Source organism: Schistocerca cancellata, chromosome 1, assembly GCF_023864275.1.
Source record: "Schistocerca cancellata isolate TAMUIC-IGC-003103 chromosome 1, iqSchCanc2.1, whole genome shotgun sequence".
Classification (NCBI taxonomy): Eukaryota; Metazoa; Arthropoda; class Insecta; order Orthoptera; family Acrididae; genus Schistocerca; species Schistocerca cancellata.
The window spans coordinates 235,304,879-235,324,058 of record NC_064626.1 but is presented as its reverse complement, the minus strand read 5'-3'; the positions used below and the strand labels follow the sequence as shown (position 1 = coordinate 235,324,058).

The 19,180-nt window shown below is 42.2% G+C and overlaps 1 protein-coding gene and 1 pseudogene across 1 annotated transcript in view; one reads left to right on the top strand and one right to left on the bottom strand.

Moving 5' to 3' along the window:
* The window catches only part of LOC126158208 (spermatogenesis-associated protein 22), a 157,002-nt gene that overhangs the window by 89,220 nt on the left and 48,602 nt on the right, over window positions 1-19,180 (top strand). The gene's annotated exons all lie outside the window — the stretch shown is intronic.
* Window positions 17,140-17,257, bottom strand: LOC126104843 (5S ribosomal RNA; annotated as a pseudogene).

Below are 19,180 nucleotides of genomic sequence, written 5' to 3'. Positions count from 1 at the left end.
TAAGCAAGCCTGTATTTGCAATTTGAATGTTGTCAGATGGAGGAGGTATAAATATAAAAAAAACTTGCGTACTTTAATCATCTTGTGGTGCAGTTCTTCTTGCGTACTTTGCTTACTTTCATTTTATTATGTCGTATGGGATCATATTCTGGAGTAACTCATCCAACCGAGCAAAAGTTTTTAGGGTGCAAAAGCATGTAATAAGACTCGTTTGGGGTGTGAATTTAAGAATATCATGTAAAAACCTATTCAAGCAACTGGGTTTTCTAATCACGCTTCTCAGTATACAGTGTTTATTCATTAATGAAATTTGTTGCAGATAATATGTCTCCGTTTCCAACCAATAGCTCTGTACATAGTACCAATATTACGTATAAAATAATCTTTATAAAGACCTAAAATCACTTGCCTTGGTCCAAAAAAAGGGTCCAGTATTCAGGAACACACGTTGTCAGTAAATTGTAGGCAACCACTAAAAACTTGGTTTCAGATAAAGCACAGTTCAAGCAGAGTTTGAAAGACTTTTTGATAAGCAACTTCTTCTAAACTATATATGAATATCTTAAAGGGGGACTGTTAGACCAGCTTGCATACAAATATCGTTGGATTTCAGTTTTGACAGCACTTGGTCACAATAGTTAATATTAGGTATTTTGTGTATGACATATTTATTAAATGTGCATAACAGTGTTTCTTCCTAACAGTGTATTAATTCTGTAAATATTAGCAATTCCCGTATACTGTAATGTATTCACATATTTTGTCAATCTCCTGACAAATGATCATGGTAGTGTGTATTATATTCAGGTGTTCTATGTTTTTATGTTATACTTTCTAACTTGTTCCACGCCCAAGAGAATCATCTCATTTTTGGGTCTCTGGAACGAAAATGGAACTGAATTTAATCTAATCTGCACTATCGTCATATCAAGGACATCGACAGCATACGTACACTTTATATTGGAAACCATTTCATTAGCGTCATCACCAGGACAATTTGGACTTTCTTGTCTGGCAATCGCCGGCCGGAGTGGCCGAGCGGTTAAAGGCGCTACAGTCTGGAACCGCACGACCGCTACGGTCGCAGGTTCGAATCCTGCCTCGGGCATGGATGTGTGTGATGTCCTTAGGTTAGTTAGGTTTAAGTAGTTCTAAGTTCTAGGGGACTTATCACCACAGCAGTTGAGTCCCATAGTGCTCAGAGCCATTTGAACCATTTATTTTGTCTGGCAATCAACCACAACTTCTGTTCCCATATTACATTTTTTCTCAATTACATTTTTATTTGACAACTTGTGAGCATCAGATGGATTCTAATTTTGATCCAAAATCCTTTGCTATTTTTCCTAATTAATTTTCAAAACAAGTTTTCATTAATTCAATCTGTTCATCCTGTCTGTCTAAATCTGACCTTAAACAATGTTTGTCACTTTTCAGTTCTAGTTTTAAATCATACACATTTGTGCCCATTTTCCAGTTTAAGTTATGAAAGTCATTCTTAGTATAATTATGAAAAGGATAGATTGCTACTCACCGTAAAGATGACACATCAGATTGCAGACAGGCACAATGAAATGACTGTTACATAATTAGCTTTTGGCCAATGCCTTCTTCAGAAAAGGAAGAAAACACGCACACATTCACACAAGCAGACACACTTCACACACAGATGACTATTATCTCTGGCCACTCTAGCTAGACTGCAACTGTTGGATGGAAGTAAGGCAGAGAAGCGGGAGGGATAGCAGGGTATAGGTGGGGAGAGAGAAGAGCGCTGTCTGGCAGAGCAAGAAGGGACTAAAAGGAGCCAGAACATGCTACCTGGCACAGTGTCAGTCAGGTGGCTGTGGTGGAGGGGGAAGAGGAAACTGAGAGAAGAGCAGAGGGGAAAAGACTGTTGGGGGTGTTCTCAGAGAGCAGTGCACAATGAGGGTAAGAGAATGTGAATTGGGAGGAGGTGATACGACAGCAGGAGTAGAAACTGTTGGGCAGAGGGTGTGGAGACAGTAGGTTATCATAAGTTGAGGCTGGGATGATTTTGAGGGCGCAGAATGTGTTGTAATCATAACTCTCATCTGCGCAGTTCAGAAATGCTGGTGGTGGATTGGAGGGTCCAGATGACCAGGTTGTGATGCAGCCATTGAAATCAAGCATGTTACGTTCAGCTACATGTTGTGCCATATTTTGCTCTTGGTCTCAGTTCGGCAGTGGCTGAACCAACAATATAAAAAGCTGTGCAGTGATTGCAGCAGCGCTAGTGTACGACATATCTTCTTTCACAGGTTTCCCAACCTCTGATGGTGTGGGTGGATTGGGCAGGTCTTCAGCCTAGGTCTGCCACAGGGATCCCTGCGAGAAGGGGCTGGGACTGGGATTGGCACAAGTATGGACTAGGTTGTTATGGAGGTTGTGTGGGTGATGGAACACCACTTTAACAGGGGTGGGGAGGATCTTGGGTAGGACATCCATCATTTCAGGGCTTGATGATAGGTAATCAAAGCCATAAAGAAGGATGTGGTTCAGTTGTTCCAGTCTAGGGTGGTACTAAGTGATGAAGGGGACACTCCTTTGTCATTAGTTCTTGTGGGTGGTGGAATGATTGTGTGTGTGTGTGTGTGTGTGTGGGGGGAGGGGGGGATATAGCACAGGAAAACTGTTTGTGGACTAGGTCTGTAGAATAGTGCCTCTCTGACAAGGCTTTTGGCAGACCTTCAGCACACTGGGCAAGGGGGTTCTTGTCACTGCAGATATGCTGTCCCCAGTTGGCCATGTTGTATGGGAGGAATTTTTTGGTGTGGAAGGGATTGAAGCTGTTGAAATGCAGGTACAGTTAATGGTGTTGGGTTTAATGTGGACGAAGGTGTGGATGGAGCCATCAGAGAGGAGGATGGCAACATTTAGGAAGGTGGAATGCTGGGATGAGGGAGACCAGGTAAAGTGGATGGGAAACAAGGTGTCAAGGTTGTGAAAGAAGAGGACATGATGTCTTGGCCCTCAGTCCAGATCATGTATCAGATTGGGGATTTGGAGTAATGGGAGGCTACGAAGATTTTCCCTAGATGGCTCATAAACAAGTTGGCATAGGAGGATGCCATGTGGGTGCCTATGGCTGTGTCGTGGATCTGTTTATATACCTTCCCTCTGAAGGAGAAGTAGTTGTCTGATAGGATAGAGGGTGGCCAGGGGAGGAGGCGGGGGGCGGGGGGGGGGGGGGGGAGGTTCATGATTGGATGGTGGTATGAAATGGGAGAGGCAGGGTTCCATGTTGAGATTGGATTGGCTTTGGTTGGAGGCATTGGTGGCAATGAAGTGTTTCCATCGCTGGGATCGGCAGAAGGAGACTACGTCTTTGATGAGTCCGCCACAGTTAAATTAGGTTGTGGGACTGAATCTTTTATGTGGCTGATGATTTTGTTGGAAGGGTTAAAAACAGTTTTCCAGGTTTGTTTTGGGTTGGTATTTTTAGAGTGTTAGCAGGGAGTTTTGATGGATGTGGATAGTTGAAAAGGTCAACTAGGCAGTGTCTGGGTGTTACGAAGGGTTGAAGATGAGGAACACCGTGGATAGGGTAAAGGTTGGACAGTGGTGTCACAAGGTGACACTAGGTTGTCAGCAGGTTGGATAACTGACAGAGATGCTGTCTTGAATGCTCGTCCAGGTGCTGGAGAGCAATGGATTCAGTTTTCCGAGATGTGATGTATGTAGTCTGGATTGCATGGTATCAGTATCTTATGAAGGGAGTGGAGGTTGTTATGGGATGCCTGTGTGTTGGAGATATCTTTTTGCAGTACAGGTTTTGTGAGGGACAGAGACTGGTGGAATTGAAGAAGGAGAAGGTCATGTTGAAAGGAGAGTTGGTATCCAGGGGAAAGAATTTATATGGTTAGGACACTGGGGGAGGGGGGGGGGGGATTTCACGGCTTAAGCAGCATTTAAGGATCAGGATGTGGGACTAGGTTTTAGCTAGGGAAATGAACACTTTTGTGAACTGGTGCAGAAAGATGGAGCAGGGGGTCAATTGTGGTAGAGAAGGCATTGGGGAAACAGGAAATGACATAGGAAATAGGCAAATGAAGGTGTTAGGTGGTTGTGAGGGGGACTGGATAATAGAAAAAGACACTTAAAAATATGTACAGACAGGCAACAATTTGCAAAGATATGTAAAAATATGCAGAAATGTGTGAAAATATGTAAAAAATACAGAAATACTTAAAAAATATGCAATACGTTGGGAAAAAAGGATGAAAGGAAAGAGAGAGAGGGGAACTGCGGATTGGTTATGTCAAGGTTCACAAGTTTGTGTGTGGCACTGGCAGTTGTTGAAAATAACATATGAAAATATATGATGGGATCAATAGGAATAATTAAAATTATTGATGGGAAGAATTTGGGACATCAGAAACTGCACCAACAATACCATACAGTCAAATAGCTGTGTGCTGTGTGTGGATGAGACTGTGGATAAAGAGTGGCACGGATGCCAGAACCTGTGCGAATGGGAAGACGATTGGGGGGGAGGGGGCAGGAAAGAAGAGAAAGAATGGATAATGAGTAAATAATACTTTAGAGAATAGTAACAAAGGAAAACATTATGGGATTGTGGGATGGAAGGAAAGCCAATAGGCAAAATCAAATAAGGGAAAGTTCAGGTCGGAATATCAACAATTATGAAAAGAATAGATATTGACTGACCATAAAGATGACTGTCAAATTGCAGACAAGCACAATGAAAAGACTGTTACACACTTAGTTTCAGGCCAAAACTGTCTTCAGAAAACAAAGGAAAACATGTACACATTCACACTAGCGGGTACACCTCACATACAGATGACCACTATCTCCGGGTGCTTTAGCCAGACTGCAACTGTTGCGTTAAACAAAAGCAGAAAACGGGAGTGGACTGGGTAGGGGGTGAGGGGTTGGGTTAGCAGAGTACAGGTTGTAATCTACCCTCTCCTTTTTAGCTGCAGCTATTGTCCACATTAGTCTTTTATGATGATTTGAGAGGAACGAAGCTTACAATAAACTTTCTAGTTTACTTACTTTTTCACGTAGAGTTGGCTCCAGTTCTTATTTTCTAGGGGTCTGATTTTTGAAGCTGAAATTCTCACATTTTAGGTCCTCGTGGTTGAATTATCTAAATAAATTTGAAGATTGTTGTTGCAGAATTTTTGTTGTTATGTTATTATATTTTGGCACATTTTAGTATATCATACAGTCTTTTGATTTTTCACATTGACAAAGCCGAAATTACATTGTTCGATCACATCAGAAGCATGTTTACTACTGTCTCACTCAGTGGAAATAACAATATTCCAAAGGGTTTACAGTTTTTCTTGACAAATGAATTTCTATTATTTTCGATTATTTTCAGAAATGAATCCAGAAATAAACATAGTAAACAGTACTAGACTGCGTAATTAATGATAGAAATTTTAGGTGTGCCAAATAATTCATAATTTCAGTTGTATCTAAAAAAGGTAATTTTAACTGTATATTCAGAGTCAGTACTTGTCGGTTGTAACATCGAAAATAAAGTAATTCCTTTTCATAAATTTTAGCTTGAAATATAACATATTGTGTATAAAATTATATGAAAGTTTTCAGAAAAGCATCTGTCCAAAATTTGAAAAATAGTACTGCCATCGACAGCTACTGTTGAGGAAAAGTAATGCTAGAGGAGGACGTCCTGTTACAAGTTGCACAGAGAGAAGAGAGCTGTCTGGTGTGTGAGCATGGATTAGAAGGTGCCCGAACAAGGCTGCCTGGTGCAGCTCTGGGAGGCAGTGGTGGAGGGGGCAGAGTGAGGGTGAGGGGAGAAATGGGGAGCACAGAAGGAGAGGAGCAGAGAGGGTAAAAGACTGGTGGGTGTGGTGGCAGAGAGAAGTGCAAAATGAGACAGAGGGGATGAGAACTGGGAGGAGGCGATAGAACAGAGTTGCTGGAAATGGTTCGGTGGAGGTTGTGGGGACAGTAGGTTATCGTATACTGAGGCTGGGATAATTTTGGGAGCAGAGAATGTGTTTTGGGGATAACTCCCATCTGCACAGTTCATTAAAGCTGGTGATGGAGGGGAGGATCCAGAAGGTCCAAGTTGTGAAGCAGCCATTGAAATCAAACATGTTATGTTCAACTGAATTTTGTACCATAGGGTGGTCTATTTTGCCCTTGGTCATGACTGCAGCATAGCATGCATGTTTGCTTTCAACAGGTGGTTCGACCTCTGCTGTGGTAAGACTGGAATAGGAAGTGTAAAGTGGGTGGACTGGGCAGGTCTTGGACCTAGGTCTTCCACAGGGATATGACCTTCCCCTTTTCTGATTCCGCCAATCTTTGTGCCTCAGGAAACTTGTACCGAAAAAACACATCCACATGGCACAGGCATCCCAGAATGGCCTTGGCACACTCCGCAAGATACTGAATCCGTGCAATCCTTACTACATACATCACACCTTTGGAACTGAATCCCTTGCTCTCCAGCACCTGGATAAGCATTCCAGACAGCACCTCCATAAGTTATCCAGCCTGCTGACATCCTGCTGACCCCTTGGGGCACCACTATCTGACCCCTATCCTACTCACAGTGTTCCTCCACTTCAACTCTTCATAGCACCCAGACCCTTCCCAGCTGACGTTCTCATCTTGCCGCTCCCGCAAAACTCACTACCAGCACTCCAGAGACAATGATGGAACTCTTTTGTTACCTTTCCCATCAAAATCCTCAGTCCCATAGAAGTTTCAGTCCTATCCAAAGACCTGACTTTCAGCCCTATACCCATATTCAACCATGTTGGATTTTTCCGAGACCTACTTTCCTTCTCCCGATCCCTCCAACCAAAGCCAACATAATCCCAACACTGAACCCACCATCCAATCATACCACCATCCAATCATGACCCTCCCTCACCTCCTCCCATCTAACCAACCCCTGCTCGTCTTCCAGGAATTCCTTACCTCCAACTTGACCTTACCATCCATCCCCAAGTCCCTTCTTAAGAACACCAATCTTTCAGCAGAAAAAAGGACAGCTATATGCAGTCTCAAAGCAGATCCCAACTAATCATCCTACCTGTGAATGAAGGTTTCACCACTGTCATTATGAAACAAGTGCCTATCTAGCAGAATGCAATAGCCAATGTCTAACTCCTCCACCGATAAATCTGTCAGAGTGATCCCATTCCAGAAGTCCAACATAAACTCCAGTCCCCTCCCAGAACCTCTCCCTTTAATCCATTTCCCTTCTCACCCCTATGACATCCCACACACACACCTTCTATATGTTCCCCAAAATCCATAAACCTAGTAATCCTGGTTGTCTCACTGTAGCTGGTTGGCATTGTGTTGTGTGTTAACAACCATTATGCCCTTCATTGCTAATGACAAATTGGTGGAAGGTGGCCAAAGGATCTGTCACCACAGGAATCTGGACAGGCAAGCAAATGATTAGTTGACACAAATGCAGTTTGAGTAACTATATTGTATTCAACTTATCCTGAAGAACTGCTACACTGTTGAGAACTTGTTACAGCCACGGTTAGCAATAAGCAGAGGCCTGACACTGGTGTGCATCTATATACTGAATGTTAGCCAGTAGAGCTAACTATCAACAACTTGGAGTAAGTTGGGCACCAACTAGCAACACGGAGCTCTCATTAGAAGCGTGGAACTACAAGTAGAAGTAGATGTAGAGTTAGCTAACTGATGACAATGTGGCTGCCTCTTATAACACTGTCCTGGTGGTCTTAATTGGTCATTGGTCAGCAGGTTTTTCATTGATGTCTATGTCCAAAGTGGTGCTTGTGGCGCCTGCAGTAATCTTCAACACGCCAGTTCTGGCAGTATTGATAACCTATTGTACTACAGTTAGCTGTTTATTGTGCTGACACTGAAAGAAATTCGGCCTTCATTGGCCAATACCTCCAACTCCAAAATCTAGCCTTCCATGTCAAAGATAACAACCACTTCCTGCAGTGACTCTCCACCATCCCCCAACCCTTTAAGTCACTCAATCCCTGTTAACCACTATTGACACCAGTTTCATATAGATTAATATCCCTCATGCCCTGGTTTTGCCACTATTGATTGCTACCTCTCCAAACGTCCTTCATACACCAGAACTACTATCTCATTCCTCATACAACTTGCTAATGTTACCATAACACTCAACTACTTCTCCTTTGAAGGGGAAGTATAGAAACAAATGCACCTCTCCTATGCCAACCTGCTTATGGACCATGTAGGGAAAATCAACATAGCCTCCCAAAACCACAACCCCTGGTCTGGTTCAGAATCATTGGTGATATATTCATGATCAGGTCTCAGGGCCAAGACAACCTATCCTCATTATTTCACAACCTCAGCACCTTCTCTCCCATTTGCTTCACCTGGTCCTCCTGAACTCAGCATGCTACCTTCGTGGATGTTGACCTCCTCCTCTCTGATGGTTCCATCTACACCTCTGTCCACATTAAACCAACCACCATTAATTGTACCTGCATTTCAACAGCTTCCATCCCCTCCACACCAAAAAATTGCTCCCATACAACCTGGCCAACTGGGGACAGCATATCTGCAGTGACAAGAACTTCCTTGCCCAGTAGGCAGAAGGACTCACAAAAGCCTTCACAGAGAGGCACTATCCTGCAGACCTAGTCTGCAAACAGTTTACCTATGCCATTTCCTCACACATCTCTAGCCGTCCTACCACCCCCAAGAACCAATTATAAAGGAGTGCCCCCTTTGTCACTCAGTAACAGCCCAGACATCCTTTGTCAGGGCTTTGACTATCTATCTACATGACCTGAAATGATGGACGTTCTACCCAAGATCCTTCACATCCCTCCTAAGGATGTGTTCCGTTGACCACCCAACCTCCATAACATCCTAGTCCATTCTTAAGCCACTCCCAATCCCAGGCCCTTGTTACAGGGGTCATATCTCTATGGAAGATCCACGTGTAGGACCTGCCCAATTGACCTACCCAGCACTTCCTATTCCAGTCCTGTCACAGGCTTATGCTACTCCATCAGAGGCTGGGCCACCTGTAAAAGCAGACATTTCATATACCAGCTCTACTGCAATCATTCCACAGCTTTTTGTTAGTATGATGGCTAACCAACTGTCACCAAGATGGATGCACTGCCAAACTGTGGCCAAATGCAAAGTGAACCTGTGCGCAACGTGCAGCTGAATGTAACATACTGGATTTCAATGGCTGCTTCTCAGCCAGGCCTCTGGATCCTCCCCTCCACCTCCAGGTTTCCTGAACTGCGCAGATGAATGTTAACCTTACAACACATTCTCTGCCCCAGAAATCATCCCACCCTCAACCTACAATAACGTACTGCCCCCACATCTTCCACCCAAAAGTTTCCATTCCCTCTGTCCTATACTATCTCTCAATTCATATCCCCTCACCCTCACTGTGCACAGCTCTCTGACAATGCAACCACCAGTCTTCTCCCCTTTCTGATCACTCCTTTTCTGCCCCCAGTTTCCCCTCCCCCATCCCCTATAGCCTCATGACACTGCATCTGGCAGCCTTGTTCTGATGCCTTCTAATCTCTGCTTGTTCTGCCAGACATCTCTCTTCTTTTCCCCCACTCGTACCATGCTCCTGACTGCTGCTTTCATTCAACGCATCAGTTGCAGTCTGGCTAGATCGGCTGTAAATAATGGTCATGTATGCGTGAGCGGTGCCTGCTTGTGTGAATGAGTGTATTCTTTCTTTTCTGAAGAAGGCTTTTGCCGAAAGCTAAGTGTGTAATAGTCTTTTCATTGTTCCTGCCTGCAACTCAGTGTGTCATCTTCAGGCTGATTAACAATCTATCTTTTTCATAATTGTTGATATTCTGACCTGGACTTTCCATTGTTGTGTTCTTAGTATGTATATTTTGATTCATTTCCATTTACAGCTCCACTAAACTCTGCTTATTGTTATTCATCCCAACTATTCCCTGTTCCACATTGTCCCATTAATTCTACATCCATATTACTCATCATTCCTACTTCATATTCGTCTGTATGTAATCACAATATTTGTTAGTTGAAGTCCTTGATATTTTGTCAGCTAGTTGACTATCTGCTATGTCACCATAAAGGGTTACTTCTTCTAATTTACCCCACCATGATTCTGAAGCTCACTTTTAATTACTGTGCTCTGTTCCTCTATGAATTTTTGTTCCTGATATGTATCTTCAAATATACTGCCATTACAAGGTTTACTGTTAATTTTTACCATTTATTCCTTAAAATTAAACACACTGTCATTTTCCTTTTTGTCGCTTGTTGTGACCAGATAGTACACAACATTTGCTAACAAGAACTCTTTTATCTTAGATTATTTCAGAATAGAATGCTGCTGCTGTCAAACTATTGTCTTCTAGAAATCCACATATATTTCCGTGTTGCTGTGTAGGTATGCGGCTTGACTCTGCACTTATTGGCTGTTCTCTCTGGAAATAGTGCTCTCTGACCCTATCTTTGTATTGGCTGAAAGAATATGAATCCATCAGGGCAGCATGTTGTTGTTGTTTGCCTACACATCTCGGTGCTTCATTATGTTCTTCCATTAATATTATTTGCACTGTCCCACTCACTGTCTAGGCATACACATTTGCCACATACTAATGTTAACTGACACTGCGCTTGCCAGTCTATCTTTTCTTACTCATTTCTTATCTTATTGTCCATCAGTTCATAATGTTCACATGTCAATGTTTTCACACTCATGTGAGTTCATTAACACATTGCTTTTGCTGTGATATGCACTGAAAACTGGGGCATCAAATGTGACAGTGCCCTGGTTGCATATTCTGTCCAGTCTTCAGCGTCTTGTAGCTTGACATCTTCGTCAGATAGCAGAAAACTGTTTTCTGTAATCATATTTATGGCATACACTATGCTGATGTTAGAATATGTTGTTCTTCCACACATTTATTAGCACTGTAGATAGTGCAATGAACAGGTACAGTTTCACATTCACACGTGTTGTACACACTTCTCTCTCCAGATATAAACAATTGTGGCACTTATGGAAGCATTATAGTGTGCCATAGTTCTCAGAAACAACAATAATCACTTACCACAGTTCTTATAGAATATCCTAGCCACATAACACAGGAACAGAGAATCAACACAATAACCTAACACACTCCATGGCAGTGTATCATAACACGCATTTTCAGCATGGTGAAAGTGAACAACGTGACTAAAATAGTGAGGTAACTTTATGGAACAGTTACATTTCGATATTTTATGTCTTCTTTCTGAATACGAACTTTACTTGCCAGTGTTGCATAAAAATGTCACACATTTGGTAGCTGGGTGCAGACTTCATATGGACTAGTTACATACAAGTGGTACCATTACTATATCTGAGCCGAGACTTTCTTGTACACTTTTTACAAAAAGACATTAGCAATATGACTTTCTCGACATAGATGTTGCTTGTCAGCTTTCAGACTGCAGACTTTGGAACATTATTACAGATACCAACAGAGATGTTCCTTGCATACTAGTGCTCACAAGACTGAGGATTTTGGGTGGGGTTTGATTATTTAAAAACTGGCAAAAATATATTTATTGATTTCAGAAGCTATATAATCATTTGAAAAATGAATATGTTAAATTTTGTTAGTTAGGATGGACCATAAGTATTAACAGTAATTTGCCTTGTGAAATATGTGCAATTTTTGGAATGTAGAAAACGAATTGGTAATTGTATTGAAAATAAAATGAAAATCATATTGATTATTGATGGGAGTAGAAAACATAATAGATGGAGTGTTTCCAGTTTTCTACAGTTCATCACCTCCCCCCTCCTCAAAATCAAAATTCAGTTATACAGGCAGATATTAAGAAATAGCTGACTGGATAATTAATGGTCTCTGAGGAGGTATTTTATTTTATTTCTCAGTGTGGTCAAGCTGACTGACTGTCCCGGTGCTGTGTAATTTAACATGAAATTCCTGTCCTATTTGTCTTCATCAGGTACTTCTAAATTAACTATCAGGGCACTGCATGATAGCTGTACCTCCTCAGGGGTAAAGGCATCAATACTGACAGGCACTACATTGCTTCCTTCTATTTCCCCTGTGTTGAATAAACTATGTGCAAAACACTTCACCTTGTCCAGCTCTTCATTTTCAGATAAAAGTTCAACAACATACAAAGAATTTACCAGCAGGTCAGCTCCTACATCAACCCAGATTATCTTTCCTGTACCTTTTGTTATGATATCGCATGAGTTGATTTTAAGAGACCATGTACACAATTTGAATGGCCGCCTCGGGCCTAGTGGTGAACCTCGTAAGAGCAATGGTTCCTGGCTGTAGAGTCAAGATGAAACTACTATACATTGTTTCAAGTCAACTTAGGTGCGAAGTGCAACTAGGAACTAAACCGAGTAAGACTTCATAGCCACTTCTGAGTAAGGGAAGAACTTCTACCTCAACGCCGAAGTTACCTCCCCCCACTCAGAAACCTATTATTGTTGAACTCAGTGAGCCTACACAACCCCCACCTACACTGCTTAATGCCCTGTGTGGCAGATTTAATTTCACTTTACCAAGTATACCCTTAATTGCCACAGGTACTGGAGATCCAGTATCTAATAAAAATTTACACAATTTTCCTTTTACATAACCTGTCAGGAAAAAGGTTGCCACTGATTTCCCACTTGTGCTAACTCTTACAGGGAGCATTATACAGTGGACACATTGCCCCCTGCCCTGTTTAACTATGAGGTCCTCAGTCTGCCCTGTGACTGTCTTCCACGCCTCTGTGAATTTCTGTCCATACAATACTGTTCAAATATCCAAACTGACCATGTATCTGGCACTGCCATTTTCTGCAATTATGCTTCATAAACCCCTATGTCCATAGCTAAAACATGTATTGTCTATATTAGGTACAATCTTGGCGATATCATCAATTTTGGCTAGCAGTAATGCTGTTTCTACAGTGTTGTTTAGAGTTTTTGGAAATTCCATCTGAAATTTTCGAGACATTTCTGCCTGTAACCCTGTAAAAACATGTCAAGTGCTCTCTGATCAACTTCCTGCAAGATGGCTTTGTTAGCATTATCATCTTCTGTGAGCTCATATGTACTGACATTAATTTTGCAAATACAGTGTACAAGACTGTCTCTTCATTCCTCATACTTTTGAAACTACTTTAAGTTGCTCACAGTAGCAGATCAATGTGTTCTTCCTCCTATGTCTATCTACAAACACTTTCCTGAAGACATTGAACGACTGTGCTTCCCTTAACTTTTCGTGGGACATCACATATGGGTTAGCATCCCCTGCTAGTTTATGTAGCTCGGTTATAGTCAACTGTTTACTCATTACTCCAGCCTAGGGGCTATGTCCAAATTATCACAAAATAAAAAGTTATTCTCCCCTGATTTACCTGAAAATGGTGTAACCAATACAGTACTGTTGGTATCCAGGATAGGTGTAATACGAAGCATCCATTCCCTCCTTTTCTCCATTAGCTGCCCTAATTATGCTGGTTACTGGGCTACTTGATTTATTACCTACGAATAGCGTCCTGAGGTGAAACTTCTTTCTCCATATTTCCTTCTTACTACCAGCCCAAATTTCAGTACACCCAAAAACTTAAACAATGAGGAAAGAACAGGTAAACAACCATACAGGCTTAGACAAAACACTGAATTCGGTACTGATTCATATTTTTGCATAAGCCACCCCTGTTTCAAGAGATTTAAGGTTCTGATTGCTTTCTTCTGGCTGTACATACTCTCCTTTATGTTCACACTCAGCAGTTGTTATGACACCAATTATAACAGGATGGATCTGATAGCTTAGTGTGGGCTAGGATTCTCCGTTGAGGGAGTGTGTTGGGCATCTGAAGAAGATTCTGTAATGGTTACAATAATTTGTTTATTGGGGCTTGATTACAACCATTAGTGAGCAGTGTGGAGAATGTGATGGTGTCTCCCCAAGGCGGTAGCCTCCAGCTGCTAACTGCGCTTTCTGCTGCTGGGCAGTTGCTGCTGTATTGCCAGGTTCCTGGTCATAATGAGTGTGGTTGGCGGCGGTGGCTACAAGGACATCGAGCTGCATCATGCTCATGTGTTTGGGGCATAACGGTCGTCTGTTGGTGCCCTGGGGAGGGCAGAGATCGCTGGAATCTCCCACCATACTCCCGAGATGGCAGTCAAGTGCTGAGCTGCCCCTGGTGGCCAGAGGCCTAGGAAGCAGGCAGCAGTTAATGTCCTGGTTGAGGCAGAAGCATCTGCATCATAGGCACAGTGCAGAGTAACACAGGCTCAAAATCTATCACTGACCAGTTGTTCAACAATGACAGGCTGGTTCGAGTTTCCTTAAATACTGCTTCTTTGTGCTGATTTCTGGTGTTTCCCATGTTTAGTGTGTCACACCGAATCATCCATAACATGTCAGTAAACCCTCCACCCCCCAGCTATTATAATTGGGTTGCAATACTCCTGCAAGCTGTGTCACACATTGGCAGCAAGTGTGTTTGCCATCACAGAAGTGTTGCAAAGTCACTGACTATGCAATTCCATCACCTGTTGCGACAACTTGATAGCCTGGTTTTAACATGGCTTTCTTCTGGTGGTTCCAGCTCTCATTTTATAACTTTGTCCCTTTACTCTAAATTTACCTCTGTTGAGGAGCACTGTGAACTGGAGTCTGACTGCCACTTGGCATGACAGTTTCTCAAACACACTGTTTGAATGTGGCCATACCTCCCACAGGAAAAGCACTGCACCTCCCTGAATGGGCATCGTTTTCAGTTGTGCTCTATGTAACACTGCAGGCATGATTCCTTTGTACTGTACTGCAATGCAGTGTGTGCATGGCACCTCTGACTGTTTTTAACCCTTGGCTTTACCTACCATTTGACTTCTGCCTGCTTAGAGAACTGAGTGTGGTGTCCACTTTGAACTACAGGAAGGACTGGAATCTCTAAACCTGCCTCTGATACGACTAGAGTGTTCTGAGACTCAGTGACAGAAAGCACAGTTTCTAAATCAGGATTAAATGTCTTCAAAATAGCATTACAGAGTATGACATCACTATAGAGTAATCCACATGAACACTTAAATTTGCAATGACTGAAGTGTCCTCATTGAGATTGAAGACGCTTTTAAAAGACTAACTTTATTAACAACTTGAAGCTCAGTTATAATGTCCTTGAATGAATATCCACACAACTACGTATGACAGAAATATCTCTTCTGTGACATTGTCTGTGATGTGCTTACACTCGAGAGTTGAAGAAGGCAGTGGTGTGAAGACCTGTGATGTTGCTGGGCCAATGCTGCTGGCATATAACAGCTGATGTGCTGGTGGACAGCTGGTGTGCTGCTGGTGCAGACCAGGATGAGCTGGGCCCTGCCTTCTGGCGTGGAGTACTGAGACTTATTGTACTGCCAAATGGTAGTGCTGGAACTGAACTGTTTATGCAGGTGGGTGGAACTGCTGGCACTGCTGACTTGAGACATAGGGTGTAACGGAGTTCGTGCGGTGACCTAAATAATCTGGAGTGGATGGATATCCCCATGGGCTGCGAGGGCATGTGACCTAGCATAGCAAATTAATGCCATGCTAACATTGCTCCCTGCTGTAACAGGCACACTGCCTGTCAGTGGGATTGGTGCTTACAGATGCTATGGAGGCAATGTGTAAGTCTGTGGTATACAGCCCAGATCATAAAAGAAAAAATCTGTATTTTGAAAGAAGATCATTTACCCATGTCCACCAGGTAGGGTGGCTGCTGTCACAGCCTGGCTGATGCGATGAGGAATTTATTACCAGGCAATACAACAAAAACCTCTTAGTTCCACAACCCACAGTTTATTTGTGTGAACAGATTGCTTCCTAAGCTTAAAAAAACTTATATCTGGCAGCTGCTAGATGCACCTGAGCACCCAAGTGCTCATCTAACTTCTGAAGTAACAGTTCATAATCAACTTCCTCTGGATCAGAGTCCAGAAACAGTTTGATGCTTAACCATAACACTTCAACACCCATGTCAGAATGGAAATAAGCTTATACTTCATACCTTTTACGTTGTAAGTAGAGAAATGGGCTTTAAGTTGAGCATAGTATTCAGCCTAGTCTTCTTGCTGGCCATGAAATTATTGGTATTAGGGTGTGACTGTACTTAAGTTAGCAAGTACCTGTGTCAGTTGAGAAATGCTCTGCACCAGTTGTTGAGTCTGTTGCCCCTGCAACTGAACCACATCCATCAGAGAATGTTCTTGTGATGGCACAGACAGGATATTTCACTAAAGCTAATGTTCACAAAACAAAATAAACCAATAACATTGCCCTCGATTGGGGAAGAATGCAGCACCATAAGTTCAAAATTCTTGTCACCAATGTTGTGTCACTGCTTGGAGGTACAAACAGACAGTCTTAAAACAGTAAAGAATGGTGACATGATCTTAACTAAAGTATACTGATTCTGTAAGACAATTGACTTGCTAGGAGGGTGTCACCCACGAGTGTGTCCCTACATCAATACACTGCACAAAGAACATAGTGTTCAGGTCACTGATAAGTGTTCAATAATATGTAGAGTCCTTTCACATGGATTAGGCAGACTGTACAGAGTCCATTGTAGCTTGTTGACTACTCTATAGCACACTTGATAAGCTCCGTTGTGATGAGACTCGAGGCAAATACAGACTGCCCACTTAGCTCTGTGGTCAGAGGTAAATACTAATTGGCAGTAGCGGCACACTGAAGCTTCCTTGGAGGCGTGGTCATATGCCATGTCATGGGTGGTCCCTTCGGCACTCAGTGACTTGATCCTGCTAGTGATGTCAGTGGTCATGCCATCTGTGGACTTGCTCTTTGATGTATTGATGACACCATAAGAACCTCCCTAACCTCAGCTAATTCTATATTTACCATCTTGATTTGTTTGCTAGTAAAAAAGCACTCCGTCAGCAGGCTACAAGTGGCCCATTGGGACCATCTGACCGCCGTATCATCCTCAGCTGAGGATGCGGATAGGAGGGGTGTGCAGTCAGCACACTGCTCTCCCGGTCGTTACGATGGTTTTCTTTGACCGGAGCCGCTACTATTCGATCGAGTAGCTCCTCAATTGGCATCACGAGGCTGAGTGCACCCCGAAAAATGGCAACAGTGCATGTCGGCCCGGATGGTCACCCATCCAAGTGCTGCCCACGCCCGACAGCGCTTAACTTCGGTGATCTGATGGGAACCGGTCTCTCCACTGCGGCAAGGCCGTTGCCTGTTTGCTAATGGCATCATGTAATTGCAAAAAATTCTTGCATAACTGTTTTTCAGCTCTTGTAGCTTGTTATTCTCTGTGTTAGCTGAAAGATCATGCTTCACCTGAGACACGATCAATTGCAGCCTGAACTTTACTGTCAGTTTCTTTTGCAGTTTATTTGTCTTTCCGAGATGCCCAACTTGCAAATTCGGTTGCAAACTGTTTTCTTTGTTGTTTCTTCTTTCGTGCTCAAGCTAACTAACTCACATAATCGACAAATGGTTTCTGACAGTTATTCCTCTATGTTTTGTTATTGCCTCAGGCAAACCAGCCTGAACTTACCTCAATTCATTGATCTTGTTAGAAATTTCTTTGGTCATATAGCTGGCAAATCACATCTTCCCTTCACCAGTGCAGCTGGCTTTTGGAATCTCCTCCACAAATGCAGCTTGGATTTTGGAAATCTCCTGCTTTGTTGGCAAAGCTTCCTGTTTTTCTCACAAATCTTCCAATTTTTCTGACAAAACACCTTCTTGGTTCAATACAGTGGACACTGTCCCTGCTTGCACCTCCAGTCTTTGGAATATTCCACCACTGAATCTCTTTTTGACTGCTCTGAGCAGTTAGCTCAACATTTTCAGTGATTGGCTAAATGTTGCCTTCCTCAGTTAATCCATCTTTGTCTGTTTTGTAGTCTTTACCACAATAAGTCAAACATTTTCCATGAGTTTGAAAAATCACTAACTAACCATTGAGTCAATGTTAACTAATCCTATCACACATATGTAATTGCTTGTTACTACTAATTAACTTCTGATACTAATCCCAAAATTAAAAGAATAAATATAAAATTTTTAAATCTAGTACACCTCATGTTTAAGTTTATGCAGCATGGAACTTCTTAAAAAAGTTCTGTACATTGTATACAACTGATCACAAAAGAACATAGGAATAAGCACAATATAATTTTCCTGACTTGGTTTGTAGCTTCACTGACAAAGTCCTTCGACTGCAGGCACCTTTCCTCTTATTAATTTTCCAGTTTTCCATAGTTGAGTACACAAAACAGAAAAAATACAAAATTTTGTTGTACAATACATACAATGATGTTGTTGTTGTGGTCTTCAGTCCAGAGACCGGTTTGATGCAGCTCTCCATGTTACTCTATGTTGTGCAAGCTTCTTCATCTCCCAGTAACTACTGCAATCCACACCCTTCTGAATATGCTTAGTGTATTCATATCTTGGTTTGCCTCTATGATTTTTACCCTCCACACTGCCCTCCAATACTTAATTGGTGATCCCTTGATGCCTCGGAACATGTCCTGCCAACCAATCCCTTCTTCTAGTCAAGTTGTGCCACAAATTTCTCTACTCCCCAATTCTATTCAATACCTCCTCATTAGTTATGTGATCCACCCATCTAATCTTCAGCATTCTTCTGTAGCACCACATTTCGAAAGCTTCTATTCTCTTCTAAACTATTTATCGTCCACATTTCACTTCCATACATGGCTACACGCCATACAAATACTTTCAGAAACAATTTCCTGACGCTTAAATCTGTACTGGATGTTAACAAATTTCTCCAGTCTACATTTTATATCCTCTCTATTTCGACCATCATCAGTTATTTTGCTCCCGAAATAGCAAAACTCATTTACTACTTTAAGTGTCTCATTTCCTAATCTAATTCCCTCAGCATCACTCGATTTAATTTGACTACATTCCACTATCCTCGTTTTGATTTTGTTGATGTTCATCTTATATCCTCCTTTCAAGACACTGTCCATTTCATTCAGCTGCTCTTCCAGATCCTTTGCTGTCTCTGACAGAATTACAATGTCACTGGCAAACTTTATTTCTTCTCCACGGATTTTAATTCCAACTCTGAATTTTTCTTTTGTTTCCTTTACTGCTTGCTCAATATACAGATTGAATAA